General features: G+C 38.3%; 1 protein-coding gene across 9 annotated transcripts in view; it reads right to left on the bottom strand.

Moving 5' to 3' along the window:
- The window catches only part of TENM3 (teneurin transmembrane protein 3), a gene marked incomplete at its 5' end in the record, with an annotated part of 433573 nt that overhangs the window by 345440 nt on the left and 67227 nt on the right, over positions 1-20906 (bottom strand). The window lies entirely within an intron of this gene.

Here is a 20906-nt window from a genome sequence, read left to right as displayed (position 1 = left end):
ATTTTATCTGTCCTTTGGCATTTAATGTCATTTTCTTCTCAAAGCCCTCCTTGACCAATTAGTTGACGTTAATCTCTTCCTCTCTGTATTCCCCTGGCTCTTCCTGATTGTATTACCGCGTAATTCCCTGTACTTGCTGTGGCTGTCTCATAGGCAATTCTAATGCAACATATCCAAAGTCAAACGTATTACATGTCACACTCACGCCCAAAGCCATTCCTCCCTCTTGCTTGTCCTTCGTATTTCAATTTGTGTATTTCCCCCCGTAGTTGACCAAGGTAAAGTTTCGCCTTTTCCTCAACTCCAACAGAGAGTCCATCACCATATCCTCTTGCTTCTACTGCTTACATAGGTCTTGAATCTCAGCCCTTTTTTTTGTTCACGCAACTGCTGTCCAGATTTAGATCCTAATCATCTTATGCCTGGGTTTTTACAATAGCATCCTAAATATTCTCTCCCTCCTCATCCCTTCACCTTATCGGCACCCTCTTTCCACTTCTGCCAGAGTTACCTTTTAATAACACAAATCTGCTTGTGTCTCTACTTTGTTTCCTACAAAGCCAAATTTAACCTCCTTAGCAGGACACCTTAGGCCTTTTATAACAGGTCCTGGGCCTTCACAATTTTCATTTGCTCTTTTTCTTCAACCCACCCCAGAATCTTCCTTCATAAAATATGTTACCTACTGCTCCTCAAATATACTTTGCCTTTTTGCAGAATAAGGGGCCTATACACATTCTTCTATACATTAACTAGCAAATTCAAATAAATCAAACGTTTCCTCTACCTGCCACCTTTTGTTACTTGCCAGACCAAAACTACAGCTGTGCCATCTCCCTCTATGATAGCACTGCATGGAGGCCTAATGTAAACTAGAAACCATGGGCCTAGGAGTCAGACAGCTCTGAGTTCAAATTCTGCCTCTGCCTTACTTTCACTTATTAGATGCCTGATCTTAGGGAAATTACCTGACATTTCTGAGTCGAAGCAATGTATATAAAAATAAAAATAATGTAATTTCTAAGTTGTTGGCTGGCTGTGAAATTAAATGAGATAATTACTGAAACATACCTGTCATAGAACTGAAATACAGTAGACCCTCAAGGCAGGGTTCACATCTCATTCATTGTTCAAGCCCCCACAGTACTTAGGATGTGTACACACCGAATACAGTTGATTTATCTGAACTGAATTTGTGGCAAATTTTCAATTACCATGACTAATACAACTGTAGCTGTTAGAAGATCACTTGGTTCTACAGTAATAAAGATTTAGAAATTTTCCAAACGTCAAAACTGATCATTTGAATCTGATTTAAATTGTTAAAACAGAGTAGTTTTACTCTTTGGCACTACTGGAAATATTAATTCAATCAGTCACTTTAGGCAATAAATTACTCAAAAATGAATGTTGCATCTAAAGAGTTTAAAATATAGGTGCGATATGAGTAAAATCAAGTATTTAATTATTTCTATTTTTATCATACTCATCTAGAGCAATATCGAAGAAATTGCTCATACAGTTTATTATGTGCATGCAAATAGATTTCATATTCAAAGGTAGTACAATTAAGCACTGCTTTAAAAGTTATAAAAATTAATTAATTTTGATGGACACAAATAAAAATTAAAGTTAGTTCTTAATATCCAAGAATGTCAAATAATGCTCAATAGTCCTATGATATTACGGAATTGGAAATGGATTTTGAGACAGAGGTAGCATCATTATTTCTGACACAAATTAGCTATGTGTGAGTTGGCAAATATTGAGTCTGGAAGAGGTGAAGATTATTTTCCTGTTCTTAGAATAGCGACAGTCATAAAATCCCCACATACATTTCCCCAAAGAAAATAATGGAGTTGGTTAGAGTCTTTGGAAAGAAGTAGCCTCAGGATCTGTTGGGTCAAAAGACAGAATATATTTCCTAGCTCTGAAATACTGGACCTTGCTCTCAGTATGTCACACGTATCTGCACACAGATTAAACAGTATTCATCTGTTGGGCTTACTGGACCAGAGAAGCACTTCCGCCAGCATAATCTTCACGGGAAGAATTAGTGACCATCAGAGAGATAAGAAAAATAACAATATGAATTACTTCCTCATGATCTTGTTTGCTAGTATTTACTTCCTCTTGGAGAAATTAAAACATCGGGTGAGAAAAATTGAGCAAAATAAAATATTGTTAAAATTCATCATATATTTTTAGAAATATCTCTTTTTATTCTAATGTACGGATTTATCATAACACACATGGGCTGCCAAAGTCACACAACGCCTTCCAAAAGCCCCCTTTTTTTGGATTCCCTGCTTGGCTTCATGGCATCACGCGTGCGATTCCAGTTTCAATTAACTGACTGAATCAATAGATGACCCAAAGAAAGCCAGCAAGCCCAGTGTCCGTACAATGGTCTGCCATGATAGTTCTACCCAATATGGCTGCGCTGTCTACGGGATGGAGACTATTCTCCAGCGAGTAGATCCTGTCTTTGGGAAGCTGGATCTGGAGATAAAACAGGAAAACATCTATCAGCAACAGAGGCAGAAGCAGAAGGAAAAACCATGTGACCTGACCAAGTAATCGTAAATAGGGGGATATGGATATGGATATCTCTTAACACTCACTCCACTTCCCTAAAGCCCAACTGAACTCATGCTGATGTGTCGTGATTAACATTGGTTTCTTCCAGGCATATTGAAATGGGTCTCTGTTTTTCTCTTTCTTTGCCAAGTCTCTATAATAATTCTTTATCACCTAGGTAACCCGAGTAACTCTAAATCCTTACATTCCACAAGCCCCTCATGTAGTCTCCATCAACACTCCGACTCCGGGTTGGTTTCCTCCATATCTTGGGTCCGTTAATATTTACTCACAAAAACTGAACTCACAAGAAATGTCTCTTTAAAAACGTGCTGTATTTATAGCAAATACATTAGCATGCATTTTTTTTTATTGCCAAAATGTTTTGAATAATCACCTGTCAATCACATTTCCCTTTTGTGGAAACAGAAAGGTCAGCAAGTTGGCAAAAAAAAAAAAAAAAAGTGACAGCTCTGGCTAGGGTTTTGGTAGGTGGGATAAAAAGTCACTTCTCATGTACACAGCTGCGTGTAATGAATGCAACATGTTTGAGGCCTATTCTTGGATCAGTTCCCCTACATTTTAAACTCAACTTTTCTTGGCAAGATTTCTGGGGCCATACTGTGTATGTGTCTGAATTCCTTCAGCCAAAACCTCTTAATATGAAAATTCAGCACTATTGCATTTTGTGTAGATGTCATGACTCAAAATCCAGTCTGTTTTATGTACCATATGAATCAGGACTGACCTCTGTATTACTATTGACTTATTTTTAGCACAAAGTGATATTTATCTATGTCATTTTCTATGGCCGTGGATAAAAACGGGCACATATATTATCCTGGAGACTTAACAGTTTATAAGGAATATGTACAGGGGGAAAGCATTTTTAAGTGAATTAACAGAAAATACATAAAACCAAAACCACAGCCTAACATTTGCCTTAATGAGTAGCAATTTTGTTGCAGAAAAAAAGAGCCAGAAAGTTCCGTCCTGGGGAATCCAGCTTCCTCTCTCTCCCAAAGGAGAAGTTCCTCTCAAAATACGACTACCCCTCCATAAAACACACAAAAAGCTCCCTCTTGCTTGTTTAAAGCTTTTCCTCTGTGTTCTGGAACCAAAGCTATATTTTAAAAAATAAATTTTCAGAAAGACTGCAAATGTTATCTCAATTATTAATGTATTTGGAAGTCTAAGTGTTAAAACAAAACTTAAGACACAGACTTTGTTTAATTGGTATAAGGAAAAAGATGAATATTTTCCCAAGCACAAAAAAACCCTATGATGTTTTAAGTTAAAATTTATGAAGCTGAAAAGTCTTATTGAGCAGATCTCTAGAACTCACCCAGCGTATAAAGAATTTGAATATCAAATCTAAACATTAACACAAAAAGATTTTGAAAATAAGCTAGAAATCATGAACAGATGCCTCAGCGTGGAAGAAAATTAGAAATACAAATATGCAAAACCGAAAGGCAAATATTTTGGAAACATGTTTGGAAATTCAATGTTCTTCAACAGATAATGAACATTGAGGTATCGTATTTTCTGTCTGAAAGACTGGCCATTATTCTATAAATCCGATAAACACTCTTACTATTTTGAAATAAACTTATCAAAGTATTAACTTTAGATTCAGAATCATGTAAAGTTTAAAAATACTTGTCAGGGGACTCCTGCGTGGCTCAGTCAGTTAAGTGTCTGCTTCGGCTCTGGTCATGACTCCGGTGTCCTGGGATCGAGCCCTGCGTTGGGCTCCCTGCTCAGTGGAGACCCTGCTTCTTCCTCTCCCTCTGCCTGCCTCTCTGCCTACTTGTGCTCTCTCTGTCACTATCACTCTCTGTCAAATAAATAAATAAAGTCTATAAAAAATTTAAAAAAATAAAATAAAATACATCTGGTGAGATAATGGGATAATCACATGTTTTTATATAATATTAGTTAAGGAGAATGAGAGAATGATCTGGGCCCTAAAGAAATTAGGGCATTGAAGTAAGAGCTAACATTATGAAATTCAATCAGTTTACTGAGATATACATTAATAACTAAATTAATGCCTATTCGGTTTTAACTTGTGGTAAAAACTATTCTAAGTTGATAACACAATCAAGATGATTAAAAAAAAGTCATTCACTCCTTTTTTATTCATATTTCTGCAAAGTGTTCATAATGGAATGATAGTCCTCAGTTGCTGTCTTTGGTCGTCTTACTAGTTTTCGGGTTGTTTCTTTGATTTTATAATTTTTCTAGGGTAAGGTATCTGTTCTTCATTAGGGTTTCAAAGTCAAAGATTCAAAGCTACACAGCATACTGGGAAATGGAGCAGAGCAGCCACCCCAAACTGTGCCACTTTGGCGTGTGGATTATTTTGATCAGAAGTCAATCAGGACACAGCAGACTCAGGACAAACTTTCCTTCTCCCTTACCCACCTAAAGGAATTTAGATAGGGGGTCTGACGGAGGGAAAGAGTTATTCCCAGAGATAACTTTTCATCTAAAAGACCAATCTGTATGACAGGGCAAACATCTGATTACCCAACATCTGCTTTCTTATCTTCCTGTGAATCCCCTTCAAAGCCCCAGGCCTCTCTCCCATCCTTAGCTCAGGATGGCATATAGGTCTCAATGGTCTGACTCGTCTTTCCGTCTCGTGTCTTTGGGACTCCTGTAGATACAAAATTAAATTTGTTTTTCTCCCATTGATTTGTCTTATGTCAATTTAATTATTAGACCGGCCAAAGAACCTAGAAGGGTGGGAGGAGAATTTTCCAACCCAGACAAATGCATTCTCAGTGGTTCTCTGAGGTGTGAGTGTAGGAGATGCCCATACCACTAGTTACTTTCTCAAGTAAAACCATTATTTGTCACGGGGGGATATTGTAAGATATTCAGGAGAACAGGACTATGGTCCCTGTGTAAATACTGGCACTGCTTTGAATCAAAAGAGACATTTACTCCCAAACCAAATTATATTTGGACAATTTTGGAAAGGAATGTATAGTAAACCATTGCAGGAATTCTAGTATGTTCAATTTGCACTTTGTTTTTGATTCAACTTTTGGTCACAAATTCCGTGGAGTTCATTCAGCAAAACGGGGCCCCCTATTTTGATAGGAAGGATGGAAGCACAGGGTTGCAGAGATGAACCAGAGATCCATCAGATTAGGACGAGCCATCCTTGTGGGCACTCTGAAACATCTGGGTTTCATCAGACTCCAGAAAACGCAGTTCATACCACAATGAAAAAATTTCCTCCAACCTCTCTCCCTTTTCAATGGAATGTTTTACCAAGCTTTGTTTTATGTGTTTGACAGAAAATAAATTACTAAGATATAAGAAATCATCTAAAGATTTGCAATCCTTACAGGAAAGGTTAATATGAGTTAGACAGGATCAACATTTCGGATATGTAAAAAATACAAATGCTTCCAGTAGTGGTCTCAAGCAAGCAGAATAATTTGGGTAGTTCAACTCTTTTTTTGGTTGTTTGTTTTAAGAAATAAAAACAACAAACATCTTCCTCGATTGCTCCAGAGACTATAATTGTATTCAACATAATCCCCCAAATTATACAAAATGTTGTTGATTTTCTGAAGTCAGTATTTAAACAGCACAACAGTGAGTATGGAGTGAAAAACAAAGAGTCAACGAAAAGTAAAAAGTCATATGGTTATCTCCTTGGATGACTTTCTTCATTAAAAAAAGTCAACTGGTATAAGAAATGGATATTCTCGAAAAAATCTGAAGACTCAAATGTGCAAACACTAAATTTTGATGAGCCATCCCAGAAATCTTTCGTATCTATATTATGCCATATCATCAAAGAGAATAGTCAGTTCTTATATAATATTTCTATATTCATTTGGGGCATACCTAGTGAGGTTCGGTATAATTTTAAGAGATAATGTCAGCAAAAATTTAATTAGCTCACAAAAATTGCCCTTGTCTCTACATTACTCTTTCCCCCTTTAAATTCTTCTTTAATTTTTATTGTTTAAAAAAAACAACAGATCTAGGGATTGTGGTGAGGAGGAGGGTGATACTCTATCTTGCCCCAGCAAACACACTCACTTTTCTATGGAATTAACTTTAAAAAGAAGTCAATTTCGTATAACTTAGGCTGATTGCTTCATTTTCGTCCAAGGGTTATTTCTTTTAAGGGTGGTGAGATGGCAAGATTTGTGCAAAATCCTCAGATAAAACACGGGCTTTGAACATTCTTACGTTAAATTTTTTTGGCCATGTATATTTTTTAAAAATCAGGCCTAAACCAGAGATGACAGCATTTAAATAGTCAAAATTTTAAAAGGTAGAAAAAAATGAAAAAAAAAAAAAACCCAAAACAGCCCAAAATCAACAGGGAAAATAATTTCCTTCAATATTTGCTTTCTAGGGGGTAAACACTGGAAAGAAAGTGACTTTAACTGAAAGCCTGAAATCTGAGAAAGATGAAAATGCAAACTGCCATTAAAAATTTATTAAAATAGTTTCCACACAGTAATTTCTAAGAAACATTCTGTTTATATTTTTGCTTTTGCATGTTTTTTTTTAAAAAAAGCTCCTAGTTGAATTGTCACATGCGCTTTTAAAAATTTTAGTTAGCTCTTCCTATTTGATTGTAGGCAATCATATTATAGCCAAAGAAAATACAGGGAACTTTGCTCTGGTCAATCCTGTGGAACAGAATAGAGTGACTCCTTGTGGCTTGTTCACCTGTAGGATTTCTCTCCCTCCCAAGTGTTTTATTTATTTATTTATGTATTCATTCATTCATTCATTCATTCCTATTATTTTTAATATATATATTTAAGATTTTATTTATTTATTTGTCAGAGAGAGCAAGATCAAGCAGGGGGAGCAGGAGGCAGAGAGAGAAGCAGGTCCTGCAGGGAGACCAGTGTGGGACTCGATCTTAGGACTCTGGGATCATGACCTAAGCTGAAGGCAGATGCTTAACTGACTGAGACACCCAGCATCCCTCCAAGTGTTTTATTTAAACATTAAAATGCTCATATGAGTGAAACCACTTCTTCAAAAGTATATTATATTTGTGGGGCACTGATAGCCCTACCTTAATTATTTCTTTGAGTAATAGAAAATGTAAGATAAAGGGATGGAACTTTATTATATATATTTTTAAAGATTTTACTTATTTATTTGAAAGAGAGAATAAGACCGAGAGAGACAGAGAGAGAGAGAGAGAGAGAGAGAACAAGCTGGGGGAGAGGCAGAGGGAAAGAGGCTCCCCGTTGAGCAGGGAGCCCAATTCGGGGTTCGATCCCAGGACCCTGGGAAGGCAGACACCTAACTGACAGAGCCCCCTAGGTGCCCTGGGATGGAACTTTACATTTCTTTTTTCCTTAATTAGAATCTGGTAAAATAAGGACTAAAGTCAAAGCAAGGTATACATTTAATACTCACAGAACTTAAGTAAAGCTATAATGCATCCAAATGTCTTTCTTTGTGCCTCATAAGTAGCCCATTAGAATATATTAAAACTATTCTAAATCCTAAAATACAGCTTATTAGCAACTGCCAAAAACATTCTCTCAAAATTAAACATATTATTGTTATGGTTGATAATAAACAGGTGTTTCTTGTTTCTTGTTTTAAAAATAAACTGGCCGTCTTGGAGTCTGGGATATTAACATACGAAGCTCTGTGTCTATTTCGGAAAACACGAGTATTTTGCAGTAACATTGTTCCCTTAGGTAGTGCTGATTTCGAACTTTGGATTTACCATTTCACTGGGCTTTGTTGACTCCATTTCTAAAGCACAATTTTTCCGAACAGAATATCCTTAATGCAGCTCATTGCCAAATAGTCTGAAAGACTAATACGGCCATACCGACGACAGCTGTGAAAACTTTCTACTATGGATTTCATATACCAGGAGCTATTTGGGACTAAACTTTACCTTCGGCAAACATCAGGTGATCTGGAAGAGAGAGTTTTCAGGATGGGGACGTGTCACGAATATTTTCTTTTCTGTCCACCTCTCTTCCCAGAGCCTGACAGAGAAAATATAATTTATAACACCTGAGCAGAACGCTGACGATAAAGTGATAGGAAAGAACTTTCCTAAAAATTCACACACACACGTGTGTGTGTTCGCACAGAGGGAACAGGAAATGTGATGCCAGCAGACACGAGATGTGGACAGATTCTGGAAGGTGGAAAACAAATGAACAGTTGAAACCTGGCAAGGCCAGGTGACGGAGTTAAGGCAAGCAGTTTCAGCAGAAAGGAAAACCAACCAGGGCAAGCGGATTCCTGTTCTAGAACCTCCGAGATGCGTGGCAAAGAGACTCCTCGTGCTCCCGAGTTCAGTTAATTATGGAAAATTAATTTTTAAAGTATCTTCCTGATCACACTTGAAAGGCTATCTACCATTTGTTTTGCAAATATGAAAGGGAGTCCCCAAACTGAGTCAAATAACTAAGGCAGTACCACGTCAACAACAAGGACCTTGGAGTGAGACCAGTTGTCATCTGCTAGCTTTGTACCTTCACAACTTCCACGTTCTGTGCCTCAGTTGCCTCATCTGTAAAATGGGGGTGACAATAATAGTACCTACTTCCTAGAGTCACTGTCAGTATTAAGTGAGCTACTATATATGTAGCATTCTTAGAATGGCCCATGGCAATTATTCATAATTATTTTTTTCATAAAGCTGTGAGAGTCACTGTAAAAGCAGTAAAATTAAAAAAAAAATTTTTTTTTTGGTTCGCATACATTTACCACATTCTTTCCAAGAAGGTTGATCCCAATATGCGGTGAAATTGAATGGCAAGTCGACTCTAATTTCAAGTTCTTTCTCCAGAAGGGACGATTTCCAGGTCTCCAGTAAATCCGGAGAGAATTCTTAAATTGGTTTCTTGGGACCTTTCTTGCTCAGTGATGCCCTAATTTACACTTCATAATTTGCAGTCTGCACGTGAGGCATTCTTGAACAGTCTGAACTGAAAAGAAATTCTGATCATAATTAATTTTTAAGGCAGCAGGGAGTTGGTTATGAGGTTACCGGAAGCCAACAACAGAAGCCGCAATGTCAGTGTGACAACAGGTCAAAACAAGTCAGTTCTGCCTTCCGTGTCACCACGGAAGGAACGTGTTTGGTTTCAAAAAGATGCAACTTCATTTCATGAGGCCGTTTTCTAAGCACTACAGATCACTACTTGCTTGGCTCTGGTAGCTTCTAACATTACAATTTACAGTCTTCTAAAGGGAATCTTTTTTTTTTTTTTTTAAAGCCTAGCTATCCATTGATAAATAAGCACCTTTATGGCATTATAAAAATTTGCATGGCTTCAGAAGTGTTTTAGGACAGAGGAGGGCATTTGCATCACAAATAGTTTTTACACAGACAAAAAGGAAGACTGAGCTTGGAGATGAGGGGTGTCTTACCACAAGCATTTAAGAAGATATCTTAAAACACTTTCTTCCTAACCACAGTGGGATTCATTTCCCAGGGCAATTACCAACAACAGAGCAGCAGCGTTGCAAAGCTGGCATTTAAATGTGACCTTCAGCTGATGGTAATCCAGAAGGACGAGCTCCAGCAGGAGCCTGGGAATTCCAGGAGGGCCACTGTGGCCCCCGAGGTCACGGTTGAGAAGATTTGGGCTAGCTGGTTTGGAGCGAGTTAAGTTGCAAATCAAGAATTCAATATTCCCTGCTGATTAGAAAGAGCTTTGATTGTTTCTTCTGCCTTTTTTTTTTTTTTTTTTTGCATAGCTCATTTCATTGTATTTTCTTTTGTTTTAAAAGAATCCTAATAAGCATTAAAAATAGACCTGATCCATATGAATGTGAGAGCAGAAATCTGAATTTTCTTTGATTCTTTCTTTGTCACATTTTGCCTTCCTGCTTGCCCTCCTTGCCCTGAAGAGGAAGATAGTTATGGCCTGAGGCTAAACATTCACTAACAGGAGTTCTTTGGGAAGCGTTGTTCAGAGGATGTACTTCACAGCTCTTCCTTAGTTCCTGTTTCAAAGCTATACAGAAAGCATATAAGAAGGGGGTACACCGTGATCTAGAAGGGCGATTCTGTTGTGCCAGGGCTCAGGTCTCTTCCTGGCTTGACCACCAGCTGCAGTGAGTGACCCTGTAGAATCCTTCACCCCTCTCTGCTGTCACTTGCTTTGGGAATAGTACGTTCTCGAATGACTTTTTCTCAGGGTGGCCCCAAGTCTCGAACAACTTTTTTTCTCTTGGCCGCGAGGAGACCATGAAATCATAAAGGATGACGGTAATGAAGATGACGAGAAGAAGAAGAAGATGAGAATCCAGTGACTCACAGAAATTGGGAACTGACCTAGTCTCACAGAGAACCTTTTCCTTTGGGAGTATCACTTCTCTGCATGCATTTCAGAATTACCTTCTGAAAGCTGTTCTACAAGCTGTTCGGTGATGAGACCTTTTCAATCTCTGGAAAAACTAGATTCACTTCAATGGCGTTATACTTTTTTTTTTTTTTTTTTTGTCTTGCACTTATGTCAATTTCTGGCCGTGAGGACAACGTAGAGGCTGAGCAAGGGGCTTCCGGAATGGACTGATGGGGAGGATATAAGAAAACTCCTCACCTATTCACACTGACGTGTGTCTTCTCAGTGGGTCAAATAAAAAACAATTTCAAACTGTCCATTTATCATTGGTTTGCTAGTACGGCTCTGACCCAGCACGTCTTTATAACCGTCACTGCCTGAGACATAACTATGGTTTGGTATCTATCCATTTATCAATCCTCACACGAACGTTGGCGCGATATAATCCTATCCACAAGATACTGTCCCCAAAGCCGCCACAGTGACACTAAATTTTCATTTAATTGCTCTGAGCCTAATCCCTTGCAACTGATTTATCTTAGTAAGTCTTACTGTGGAATAATTTTACGTATGCTCCCCTTTTTAATTTTGTAATGGCTCTAGCAATTTCCAGGCAAAACTCATCATTTCACAGAAAAGTCCCGAAGGTCATGCCTCCCAAATTAGGGGCCATATGTGGCAATAATAAATCTTCCCCCATATAGTGTATGTGCGTGTTGAGAGAGAGAAAGAGATCTGTATGAATGGATTATTCTGCATGGGTGACTGGGTTCAAGCACATAGTATACAGGTCCCAGTGCCCGGACCAAGTCAACTGCAGTCCATTTCCTAGACACAAAAAAAATTGAGGTAATGCAAAATTTCAGCCATCTTAGAACTGGAAAACAGAACACCAAATTTGTATTTGTGAGAGTTAGAAATCCATCCAAAAGAGAAGAGTGCATAGCAAACTGGGCAATATCACAGCAATCAGACTTGCCCAAATCTCATTTCTACCATTTAGTGGATGGCTACAAATGGACACATTTCTTAACCTCTTCATACATCCGTTTTCTTATCTGAAAATGTGGGTAATAGCTAGCACAGCAGACTCGGGCAGTACTAATCTGCTCTGATGGTTACTACGAAGGGTAAGAACCTTAAATACATAAACACATGCATACATAGAAGGTCCTCACCATTCCGAATTTTCAGCACTGAAGACAGCTTTTCTCAAACCATTTTTAAGAAATCGTCTTCTGTACATAATCTCCTTGTAACTTCCATGTCTACCCCCTGAGGACAGATGTGCTACAGATGTGAGGACTGAGAGAGATGGGGCATTGCCCTTGGCCAGACCAATCATATCACCCTTAGGACTTGCCCCAGATTGCCATCCTTTGAACTCCTAACATCCTCAGTTCCTGTCTCCCCCTGGGTCCCCCACTACTGGAACTAGGTTACAGACCCCTATCTCTGGCCCCAACAACCATTCAGGCTGGGTTACTTCTGTGTTTGTGCAAGCCTAACAACTTCCAGTAGCCTGCTTTCCAGATAAGCGCAGACCATTATGAATTCTAGGCTTCAACAGATAAAGCTTGCTGGAGAACCAGCTCTGTCGCATTGCCTTCTATCTCCTGTCCGCGTTATCCTCGCTTGTTACTTGAAAAGAAGGGTAAGAGGGCTCCTAAAAGGACTGCCCAGCTTTCAGGACCAGATGCCTCATCTACCGCCATCCCAGCATCCTACACATTTGGATTGGAATGTTTTCCTACTTTTTTGATTTGCTTTTGTTCGCCACTGTTTTCAGAAAACATCTGCTCCCAAGGCAGAGCATAGAGCAAATTTTTGTTTTTATGCTAGCACCTGCACGAAGAAATGTTTTGGAAATAATAGTATCGTAATTCATTTTTATTACAATGTAGAGCCAAATTATGTTTTTTCCCCCAAATTAGGAATATTAATACACATCTCCAGGCATAAATTCAACTTTTTAAATGTAACTCTTTATTTTGGGGAGATGCACAGGTATCAAACATGGGGTTAAAACATGAAAAATGTCTTCGATCATCTACATTACCTAAGAGCTGTGTTAAAAACATAAACAGAACATTAAAATGATTGACTCTGTCTGGATTTTCCTTCGGCTCTGTCCTAGAGCATGGATTTTAATTCTTTACTAAACTGAAAATATGTAACTATCATTTAGGGAAAAAATAATCTCTCTTTTCCATCCTGCTATCTATTTTTATCTTTGCTTCTTCATCCTCCAGGATGCCAATGTGATAATTTTTCCCCTCAAAGTGGTTTTTAGGCTTCTATGAGATAAGTCCTTTTCTGGCATTGATTATTATTAGCTACAGGATAATCTATTTTATAAATGTGTTTTCTATCACGGGCCTACACACCGATATTAGCAATCTACAAAAAACGAATGCAAGCAAAATACCAACGAAAATATGCAATGTAGAAATATACCATTCACAACAGTAGAAGGGCAGGGTAAGGTTTCGCATTGGTGATAAGAGCTTTTATGTTTATCGGGACATTAATGTTAGAAATTATGGATTGATGAGAAAACTGAAGATTTATTCGCTATTATTTTTTTCCATTCTGCATATTATTTTGGACATGGAGCTTCAGTACCTCAGTATTAAGTATTTTGTCATTCACATTAACAATATGCCAAGTGACAAAATTTTGATCAAAACATAATATTGATGTAGACAGTACAGCAGACAATGTATCACTGTGAGATTAAAAAAAATTGGATCACGGGTTTAGGTATTTCTTGATTAATACAATCATTTCCATGTTATTAGTAGGGAAGAACACTTATTACAACATGCTTTGCATCACTGTATAGAAATATTCATTATTTTACAGCAAATTCTACCTAGAAACAATTTTGTTACAGTTACTCAGGGAAATCAGTTGTGACCTTAGAAACAGTAGTGACTTGGTCACATGCATATCTTCAGTAATCTGATTTAAATCATGAGTTATTAACCTCAACTGAACTCAGAAGTAAAATCTCATATATACCTTGAAAAATCGTAGTGAATCAGAAGAAATGTTAAACTGTAATAAAAACAATCATGAGACAGCCAGATCATGAAAAATTGCTTGATTCGAAGAACTTTTAAAGGTTAGAGCTCTATTAGAGGTTTTAAAAAAAGAAAGAAGTATGGGAGGAAAAATACAAGGAAGAAAAGAGATTAATAGGCTCACTGCCTCCTTCTTGTTTTATTATGCTCCTTTTTTTTTTTTTCCCTGAGAGGTTACCGCTTTTGCAGCTGGTCAGAAATATCACATTCCTTGATGTCTCAGAAGGTTTTCTGTGACTAAGCTTGACCAGGCTTTAACTTGAATAACATAACATGCAGCTGTTGAAAATAAAAACACATTGTGGATACGAGAACAGAGACACCCAGTAAGAGACAGGGAACATCTCTGGGGGTGGGAGTGGAGACTGCCCATTTCCTAGAATCCTCAATTTTCGCAAATATTCCGGTAACTAACTGTAGGGATTCTGAAACATAGGCTCCAGGTGCATTTTAGTCGAGATGACTTCTTGGTACTTTTGCAAGGACAGTTACAAGTTTTATTTTTAATTAATTTAACATATGGTACGTTGGGGAGGTAGGGGGATTGGATTTATTATAAGGTGTCTCGGGGAGATGTGCGTGCCACACAGCTCCTTTTAAACGACTACAGGTAGCTAGTATAGCTAGCTATACTACACAACGTGGTGGAAAAAGTATATAAGATAGGATTTAAAAACCTGTATCTAAATTATATGTCAATTTTTACCTTGAAATAATTCTTTTTCTAAGATTTTATTTTGAAGTCATCTCTATACCCAAGGCGGGGGTGCGGGGGAGGGCATTTGAACCTACAACCATGAAATCAAGAGTCACGTGCTCTACCCACTGAGCCAGCCAGGGCGCCCCATCTTGAAATAATTTTTAAAAATTTCAGTAACCAACAATTTATTTTATCTTGATGTATTTTAAGATTTTTCTGTTTTTTTATATATTGGCAACTTGATATGCTAAAAAATGCTTGTACGTGATTGTTTATTCACTGTCATATGTGAAAATAGGTAAATGATACTTCTAGGCTAATGAAACTTACTTCACATTAGTTTAAAAATTTTATGTGCAATTTTTTTTTGTTTCCGTCTTTGTCTGTTTTTCTTTTCATGCCAAATGAATACATGAATATATGAAAGTTGATTTCTAGTAAAAAAATGTTCAAACCTGGCTGCCAGTCAAAGTGTTCATGTATATAAATCATAGATGTATATTAGTCCTTTCCAATTTCAGAGCAAAATAATTTCTGAGTACTAATTTTGGTCATAACATTATATGTTTCTTAAAGATACGAAAGTCAAACTGACTTCCTTCCTCCTGCCAAAAAATCTATAGCACATTTCCGACATTTGAAATGCTACATTCTCTTTTGGAATCAAAGACAACGGTGCCAGAATGATGAGACAACCAAGCATTCAAATGTGCCATGAGGCTTGAAATTCGCTGTGGTCAGAAAGCACCGTTAAAGAAACAAGGAAAAGCTGACCTTTCTTCTCCCTCCTGTTAAAGATCCATCTGAAATTCCATAGGCTTCATAGACGTAATGCGCATAAAAATATTTTAAAATATTATGCTGATTAATACCGTGTCACCAATTAGTGTTCAAGGCAGGAAATTTACCCACTCGTTTCAACAACAACAAAGGTTGAAAACTAGCAGAGTGGCACAAATGAAGTCACTGAAAATTGTCTTCATCTTTCAGTCCCAGTAATAAAAGTTTTTTTTTTTTATTATTAAATCTAAAGCTGAGATTTATATTACATACATTTTTTTCTCTACGTGAGTTTGGGTCCTACATTTATCTTCAGGTATATGCCTGGGTGTGTGTGCGTGTGTGTCGTGAACAATCATTTCATATATTATGTACACAGCAAAGCTTTTAAATAACTTCACAAGAGATTTCTGAGAAATTTTAGGAGAATTTATCTCACGCAGTTCTTCAGGCTAGTTCAGTATTATACATGTTCTAAATTGCATTTCTATGCAAGTGCAGAATCAGAATTCCTATTTTGAAGAATCACTTCAAACCATTGCCTCAAACAGAAACTGCTATGGTAGTTTCTGGAAAACGTAGTTACATCCTTTTAAAAATTAATGCTCATTTTTCTTTTCTCCTGCACAGACATTATAAAATTACTAGATTACAAAGAACAAATTTTTCCGTAAACCAAAGGATTTATTCCATTCTTGTGATAAAAATGTTAGGTTTCATTGAACTCTCCTTCTAAAGAAATTAAGCTCAGTATCTACCTCCAAATAGGTCCAAAATAATTTGAAAAATTAAACGACATATACAATCAGGGATACATTTGGACAGAAATACACATAGGGAAGAGCATGTACTGTTAGCAAAATAAATCCTGATTTGTTCTGGTCTGATATCCAGAAAGCCCAATCCCTACAATTAAGCACAAAATTTGACTAGGAGTTTCCTAGCAATTATAGCAAAAATTAAAAGTTACATGGTATCAACTTTAGGGAAGAAAAAATCAAATTTATTTGCAAAGGTAAATTTTTCTAGGAACTAAACTCAGGAAGGACTATATTGAGTTCTGTGTGTATAAAATAATGAGCAAATTCTTCAAGTATAATCTTATAGCTTCCATGATTATCTCAACACACTATATACCAACCTCAGTGTGTTTTTGTGCTAATGGAGCAAATTACATTCTTACTGACATTATTACCTACTTGATTTAAGAGATTATTATAAGCAGTGGTGCTTGGGTGGCTCAGTTGGTTGGTGACTGACTCTTGATTTCAGTTCAGGTCATCTCAGGATCGTGAGATTAAGCCCACCATCAAGCCCTGGGTCAGGTTCCACACTCAGCATGGAGTCTGCTTGAGATTTTTTCTCTCTCTCTCTATCTGCCCCTCCTCCATTCAAGCTCTCGCTTGCTTTCTCTAAAATAAATAAATAAATAAATATCTTAAAAACAAAAGAGTGATGTTTACAGGAATGAATCCCCAACTTGGTTGAAATATCCTTTAGGACAGGAATGTTTTGGATCTACACTCTAGGCAGTATTTATTAAATGGGAAATTACTTATTCCTTTCCATTAGGAGCTTGAATTAAATACCTTGAATTGTAGTTTAGCTGGGAATAGAAATCACTTATTTTTTTTTTTTCTGTATCTCAAAGTGTTTTGGAAAAAGCTTTTGCTTTTTATTAATGCTCATGGGAAGACTTCTATTTGAGAATTATCCCTTTGGAGATCATCTTTTTTCATAAGTTACTTTAATATTTTTCACTCTATCCTCAACATTCCATATTTTCTTACCAAAAGTGTCTTTTTTTCCCCCTCCTACTCTGCACAGGGTGTGTTTAATCAGTCCTAAATATTCATGTCATTCTTCAGTTCTGGAAAATCCTTAGCCACTATCTCCTTTATTGCTGCTTCTCTTCTGTTTCATTCATTCTTTTTCTGATATTCCTTTAACTTGTATTTTGTAGCCTATCATTTCATCTTCCATGTTTCTTAATTTGCTCTCCCATATTTTTTAAATCTTTTTATTTCTGGTTGAATTTCTTCATACTATCTTCCAGTTCCCTAATGTAGTTTCCAACTACATTGAAACTAGAATTTATCTTATCTAATTTTTTAATTAAAAATTTTTTAAATTTTATTTTAAATAAGTTCCATGCTCAATGTGGAGCTTGACATGACCTTGAGAGCAAGAGTTGTATGCTCTACTGTTGAGCCAGCCAGGCACCCTGAAATTTATCTTATCTATTAACGTTTTTAATTTTAAGGACCATAACTTTCAGAATTTTTGGTGGTACTTTTTCACGTATTCTACTCTTGTTTCATTTCTATTTTGTTTTCATAGTTTCTTATTCTTTATGCATATTATTCCTTCTCTTATCACTTTCAATATAATAAACATATTTAGTTCAAATTATTTTCATTTCATATGCAGTAAACTCATCCCCCAAACATTAATTTCATTGCTTTCTTGGCATTAATTTTGCTTCTACATTTTGGAATTTCGATTTGCATACTCATTTGGAAGAGTATTTTATATATCCTCTGACTCTGTCTCTTTTCATTCATCTCTTTCTGTTTCGTGGTATTTTGGTTGCCTTTACTTAGCTATTTGCACCCCTGGTCCAGAACCAGATCAGGAACTTGGAGCCTCTGATCTGTCATACAGCTGGAGATATTGCACGTACAGTGTCCAAGTCAGGGAGTACCTTGGCTCAGGTCTTCACTAGCAGGCTGCAAATGCTCTATCCAGCTACCCTCAGATACTCTGCTTTCTAGGGAGCAATTTATAGACCTTGTTTTCCAGCTTCCTTTCACTACTTTTCAGCTCCAGCTCAGTCCCTGGTTTCAAGCACAGAGGCTGGCCTGGGTCCAGGCCTTTGATGGGGCACTTTTAGCCCCACTCATTCTGTAGGAGACAGACTCCCGCCTGCTTCTGACGGCTTTCCTACCCAAACTCCAGTAGACTCTCACCTTGGCTTCACTTACTGATGCATTTCTATTATTTTTCCCACCCACAGAGATGTATCTCTTGTTTTTGGTTACAGATATGGCTTCAATTTTTTCCCTTTTTATATTTTATCAGTTTTGATGTTTAGAATCCAGGAGGCAATAAGGAATGTGTGAGTGGGGGGAGAGGAGCGGAGGTCAACAGATGAACACGTGCCGTCTTCGCAGGAAATCCTCACTGTCTTCTGAACTCCAATGTCAACATATTAATATAACACATTCCGAGGGCCATGTCTCCTCTTGGAGTCTGAATTTTGGAGAAGGAACAGCACATCGCCACCCCACTCCTTCATTAGCTAAACCAAGAATCCCAGAGCATTTGCACTGAAATCACCTGAAACACCCATTTAAAAATGCAACTTCTTGGGCCCCTCTCCACATTTACCATATGGGAATGTCTGGGGGTGGAGTTTGTCTGCATTTTTAACTGCACGTTAGCTGTTTCCTCTGAAAACTGAAGTTCTGAGTATCAGTGCGCACCCAGGAACCCACTCATCGTACAATTCTGTTTCTGAGTCTCTTCCAGCGACAGTCTCCTCTGATCCCAAGACAGACAGTAAAGGTGCGTGACACAGCAATCCACTACCTTCTGGACTATAGAGGAAAGTAACCACTTAGGCAAAAACCTTCCACAAAGTGTCTTAAAAGCAAGAAAGTATGCTAGAATGGTTATCTTGTTAGTTACTATCAAGAAGTTACTTGCTGTGTAATGGCCATGATGCCTACCTGGTAATCGGGAGGTATCGGGAGGCTGGAGAGTGAAGAAAGCCATGAGAGACAGGCTTTGCAGAACGGCTCTTAACCATTGGAGCAGGGCTTACGGATAAGTCCATGTATCAAGCCGCTACAGCAGACGGCAGCTCACGGCAGGTTAATGCCTGGTTTTAACTCCCTCCTTTACACCTGCCTTTGAGCACATCGAGGCAATGACAGGGGAAGAAACACGAAGCAAATTTTAAAAAATGATGTCAGACACCAGTCCCATGCACATTAATGTGCAAGTAGAATGCATTTTTGAGAAGAAAGGAGGAAATATTCCAAATATACTTGAGTTCAAATAGAGCGATTGAGAAACGATGCTTTCCTCTCTCCCACTGATGATGCGATATATCGTACCCCAAATGAAGGCTGAAGCTTATACCCACATATTTCCCTAAGCTGGAAAAACTTCTCCGGTTCATCTTCATTCACGTGCTTTGCATCTGCGGTCCTCACTTTTTAAAGACAGATTCTCCTTTTGTCCTTTCCCCGCTGTGAGCCCCTCCCTCCTCACTGTGTCTTAATTTTCACGTGGTGTCGACACTTACAGAGCTTCCAAGAAGGAAGTGAGTCCCATTAATGACAGCAGTGCGTCGTAACTGGAAAGTCACAAAGTTATTTTACATGAGAAAAAAAAAATCCTTTACAAAACATCTGTGTGGCAACGTGCCAGCCGAGAGCTAATCATTAGCCAGGCCCAGCGAAGAGAAACTGTGTGTTTCTCTAAAGACGGGGAAAGCTGACTCCTGTCTTTCAAGGTTCTGGTACCCTCCTTCACAGATGTCATGGGTCCGGACACGAGGGCGGTCAGGACTATGTACCCAGCTAGTCCCAGCTAGTCAGAAGCCTCTCCGAGGATGTCGCACCATTTTCAAAACAAGAAAACCCAGTGATGCCCGACTGTTACCCACTTGGACCACGTCGTCATTATTGTCATCTTCATTCATCGTCCCAGAGCCCATGGCTTTTTGTGCTCTGCATGAGATACGTGGGGATTTTAAATAGAAGGACATGATCCTTGCGAGCTTAAAATTACAAAACACAATATGGCAATCAGAGAGATGTTTTTGAGGACATGTCAACAACCAGAGAAAGTGTCCCCAATTTTTTTTTCCGCATCTTGTAATATTCTCATGACGGTATTGTCCTCAGGGGGGACTTAGATGTATACGACGGCGAAGCCCCCTCTCTCGTCAGTATAACTACCCACGTGAGCCGGTGGCTGAGACAGAGTCTTCCTCATCCGATGCTGAAGGGAGAGATGTGACTAACGGGATCCTACAACCAGCGCTCGCACGGAAAGGGGTGAGTTATTCATGCTCTGGAATATCCAGCCCTCGTCCTGGATTTGCTCCCAACAGGGAAAAAGACTGCCGCCAAAGCTCCTGGGGCTATTTCAGTTAACATGAGACCAGGAGGCCCCTGTTTTGGCTGCTGGGATGAAAGAAAATATGCTCCCTGTAACTCAGACTGGACGAGAAACGGTATTTTCTCCTAGAAATTGTGTTATGACAGGCGGATTGCATTTCTCACTTTTCTAGGATACCGTGTAATCCTGAGAGATGATCTCCCGGAGATGCCGGGTGCCCCCATCGGATAAAAGCCAGCCTGGGGCTGGGAGACGAGACCAAAAATGTCCAGATGGGGCATCACGGCCGGTGGGGCCTAG

Source organism: Martes martes, assembly GCF_963455335.1.
Source record: "Martes martes genome assembly, chromosome: 2".
Taxonomy (NCBI): Eukaryota; Metazoa; Chordata; class Mammalia; order Carnivora; family Mustelidae; genus Martes; species Martes martes.
Note: the sequence above shows the minus strand (reverse complement) of the source record. Positions and strands in the feature narration are given on the sequence as shown.